The 4,784-nt window shown below is 34.5% G+C and overlaps 1 long non-coding RNA gene across 1 annotated transcript; it reads left to right on the top strand.

The window, feature by feature from the left end:
* Window positions 1-4,043: 4,043 nt before the first annotated feature.
* Window positions 4,044-4,354, top strand: LOC135949149 (uncharacterized). Its single transcript, XR_010575852.1, has 2 exons — window positions 4,044-4,216; window positions 4,276-4,354. It is a non-coding gene; the product is annotated as an uncharacterized LOC135949149 (long non-coding RNA).
* The last annotated feature ends 430 nt before the right edge of the window (window positions 4,355-4,784 follow it).

The raw sequence follows: 4,784 nt of genomic DNA on the forward strand, positions 1-4,784 counted from the left end.
AGTTAAGAATAAAACAGAGGTTCCCAAATGGGAAGAATTAAACAATTTTCTAACCGATAGGTTTCATGCTCTTGAAAGTGTTTTTGACATCATAGCTACAAATAATGCGTATGCCAGTGGTTCTCAAACTGTTTCTAATAACAGCAATCATACTTGAACTAAAGTTAAGCAATTTAAGGCCCATCATACTAAAGTTGACTCGATGCAGTGCAAGCTATGCAAAGAAAACCACAGAATTAGTTCTTGTAATTAATTTCTAAATATGGACTACAAAAATCGTGTCTCAACTTTGAAAAAATTTCGACTTTGCTTTAATTGCCTTAGTATTGGACACATGTATGGAGATTGTAATAGTCCGAATGGTTGCTCCAAGTGCAAGAGAAAACATCACACGTTAATGCACAGGAAATTTTTAAGAAATAATAATAATCAACGTCAGATTAATAGCCATTCACAAAGTGAAAACCAAGTTAGTGTTGTTCAACAAATACAGTCCACTAGTAATCCTGGGCCATCTGGAATTGTTCAATCCGCTAATAATCCTGGGTCATCTGGAATTGTTCAGACACATCACACAACAGTTTCTAAAAAAGTTATGTTAGCTACAGCCTGGGTTAATATCTTGAGTTGTGGTTCTTATTATAAAGGTAGGGTCACACATGACAAATATTTGACGAAAAAGACGTAACCACTAAATGAAATACATTTGAATTATTTTATTTATTTCAAAAACTTATTTTACTTACGATGATCAAAAACATAAAAAATTGTTTTATTTTATTTGATGCTGTTTGATCTTACAAAACACTTGTAAGAGTAAACACGTCAAACGAATTTGTGCTGAAAAAAGTGGTTACGTTTTTTTGAGCAAATACTTGCATGTGTGACCCTACCTTAAGGCACGTGCGCTTATAGATCCATGTTCTGATGAAAGTTTTGTTTCTGAGAAAGTACAAAAATTATTAAAGTTGCCTACTAACCCAGTTTCTGCTGAAATTACTGGTCTAGGTGGAGATATTATTAGCAAATCATCTAAAATCGGCACTTTTGTAATTGTTTCTCTTTTCAATCAGAATATATCTCTTAATGTACAAGCTTTGGCCTTTTCACGTGTAACTGGTAAGGTCCCAACACATTCATTTATGGCATTAACGAACAATGAACTACCAAATCTGAATTATGCTGATCCGAAATTCTATGAAAGCGGTGAAATAGATTTGTTATTAGGAGGTGATTTGTATCCTCTAATTCTTCGTGGTGGAGTTCAACATGGTATTTTTGAATCGCTTGTGGCTCAAGAGACAATTTTTGGTTGGATTGTCACTGGCCCAACACCCAGTAATGTTTCGCCACGATCTGTAAGAATGTCTTAAATGACAAAAGTTACTATTTATGACAAAGTTTTGGGAGTTAGAAGAAGTTTCTCGTAGAAAAGTTTTATCAGAAGAGGATAAAAAATGTGAAGAGATTTATAGTTCTACCACCACAAGAAATTCTGAGGGAAGATATATCGTCAGTCCTAATAGACATATTGCTCTTAGCCAATACCTAAGAACTGAAAAAGCTTTAATGCGTAATCCAGAATTTAAGGCTCAATATCATGAGGTCCTTAAAGAGTATATAACTTTAGGACATATGGAAAAAATTGAGGATCCTGAAAGTATTCCAAGTTATTATTTACCTCATCACGGAGTATTTAAGCCTGACAGTACAACTACAAAGTTGAGAATAGTTTTTAATGCCTCTAGTGCTTCATCGAATGGTAAAGGTCTCAACGACTTGTTGTATGTAGGCCCTATATTACAAGCTGATTTAGTAACTTTAATATTGAAATGGCGATTTTTTCAGTTTGTTTTTAATACGGACATTTCAAAAATGTACCGACAGATTTTAATTACACCTGACCCTTCCAAAAAATTGTATTTTGTAGTTCTGAGAACAAACAAATTGAAGATTTTCAATTAAAAACTGTCACTTTTGGAGTAAATTGTGCCCCATATTTGGCCCTCAGGAGACTTATTCAGTTAGCTGATGATGAAGAGCGAAGTTTTCCACCGCAGGGTTTGAGTTAAGAAAATGGACCTCAAACTCTAAACAAATTTTAAAAAATTTGCCCCAAGAGCATCTTCTAAATTCATCGTTTTTGTCGCTCGATGATAAAAGCACTACTAAAATGCTTGGTGTTCATTGGAACGCAGTAGATGATGTTTTTATACCCTTCAGCTTCGTGAGAAGGGTATATATAAGTTTGTCATTCCGTTTGTAATTTCTACATTTTTCATTTCCGACCCTATAAAGTATATATATTCTGGATCCTTATAGATAGCGGAGTCGATTAAGCCATGTCCGTCTGTCTGTCTGTCTGTCTGTCTGTCTGTCTGTCTGTCTGTCTGTCTGTCTGTCTGTCTGTCTGTCTGTCCGTCTGTCTGTCTGTCTGTTGAAATCAATTTTCTGAAGGCCCCAGATATCTTCGGGATCCAAATCTTCGACAATTCTGTCAGACATACTTTCGAGAATTTTGCTATTTAAAATCAGCAAAATCCGTCCATAAATAACGGATATATGAGCAAAAATCCGAGACAACCTCTGAAAATTTCATCAAAAAACACAATGTATTGCATGCTTTGACAAAAAAACAACAAAACGTATGCTTGGATGTGCAAGCTTTGTGTATTTTGTTTTTTTTTGTGTTTTGTTTCTTTTGGCGTTGTTGTTGTTTTTTATACAACTAAAGTTTGGTTGTGTGTTGGTTTTTTTGACAAAAAAACAACAAATCGTATGTTTGAATGTGCATGCTTTGCGTATTTTGTTTCTTTTGTCGTTGTTGTTGTTTTTTATACAATTAAACGTATGTTTGGATGTGTGTTGGTTTCATTGCCTTGCGTATTTTGTTTTTGTTTTTTCTTTTGGTGTTTTGTTTCGTTTGGCGTTGTTGTTGTTTTTTGTGTTCTTGATAAATTTATGATGCTGTACGCTGAAAGTGGGCAATGTACATACATACATATATACTAATTATAAAAAATAATAATGCATCCACAACAAAGGTGAAGGGTATATAAGATTCGGCATAGCCGAATATAGCACTCTTACTTGTTTATTTTTCCACTGAGAAAATAAGAATTAAACCATCATACACAAAGATAGAAGTTCTGTCAGTCATTGCTATGCTCTTTGATCCAGCAGGTTGGCTAGCTCCAGTAGTCATAACCGCAAAGATTTTGATGCAGCAAATGTGGCTTGATAAAATAGACTGGGATGATAATATAAAGCCTGTCGCTCTACAAAAGAGGCAAACATTTATTGCTAAATACAATGAGATCGATACAATTAAACTTAAGCGCTGGGTTCAATATGCGCCTGGCTGCCATGTTAAATTTCATGGATGTTGTGACTCATCCGAGTTAGCTTACGCGGCCACATTATATATACGAGTTTTAAATGGCGACCAAGTCTACACAAATTTGCTCATTGCAAAGGTATCAGCCCCCGGTTGCCGATCTAGCAACCCGGGGGCTGATACCTTCGGAATTAAGAGAAAACGAACTTTGGTGGCTTAGATTTAATAAATCGTCTTGGCCCAATGGTCCATTAGAATTTGAAACTGCGGAGGAAGCAAAACAAGTTCAAGTAAATATTGCTATTTCGGCCTAAAAAGAGGATGTTCTTGACCGCTTTTCAAGTCTGCCTAGAGCATATCACATAATATCGTATATGTTCAGATTCATCAATGGCTCAAGTAAGACACGACGAAAATGTTATAATTACGACACTATTCGAATTTCAGCTCAAGAACTAGTTTTTGTTAGAAATCGGATATTTTTTCGGTCCCAACAATCCCATTTCTCGAATGAGTTTCACTGTTTGACAAAAAAAGGAAAATTGACTCCCGTAGTCCGTTATTGATGCTCACGCCATTTCTAGATAAAAATAATATCATTCGTGCTAATGGTCGTCTTGGTTCTACGTCATGTCTGTCGTACAATGAACGCCACCCCATAATACTCGCATATGGCAGTAGGTTATCTCGTCTATATGTGGATTACAGAACTTATCGCCTAAGCCACTCCAGAAAAACTGATCGCATATCAACAAATGAAGATGTCATTCATATGTTACTAGCGTCTTCAGATCCATATATAAATTCATACCGTAAACATTTCAAGAAGGATATATTGGAATTTTCTGATGAAGTTAAAAATTTGTTATGTTAATAAAGGTACACGAATAACTTTCTTTTTAATTTTTTTTTTAATATTTTCTTTTATTTATTTACAGATATTTTCATTGAATATGGGCGTAACTGTTACTGAATTTTATTTAAATTTTAATGAAATAAAAAACACGCAAATTGAAACCTGTGTAGCTTTTTTACGCGATCTAGCTTTGTTAACAAGGAAAATATTGCATTTTATGTGGTCATTTTGTATGAAAAGTAGGCGTAGTTATTAACATATTTTGCTAATTTTTTCACCATTGGTTAATATTATCATAAAATTGCAATGAGCAAAAAATTGTGACTCTACATTCATTTTTAATTTTTGTGTTATATGGGAAGTAGGCGTGGTTGTGCTCGGATTTTTTTCATATTTGCAGTATTTTTTTATCACAACCAAATATTTATCTGTACCAAAATTCAAGGCTCTACGACGTATATAATTTTGAAAATGCACTTAAAAAAAACAGTTGGTCAAGCGAAATATTGATTTGAAGAGTTTTCAACACTTTTGGCAAGGATAGAAGCGTGTCTCAATTCGCGTCCTCTTGGCCCTATGTCCGAAAATGTC

Source organism: Calliphora vicina, chromosome 1 (genome assembly GCF_958450345.1).
Source record: "Calliphora vicina chromosome 1, idCalVici1.1, whole genome shotgun sequence".
Lineage (NCBI taxonomy): Eukaryota > Metazoa > Arthropoda > Insecta > Diptera > Calliphoridae > Calliphora > Calliphora vicina.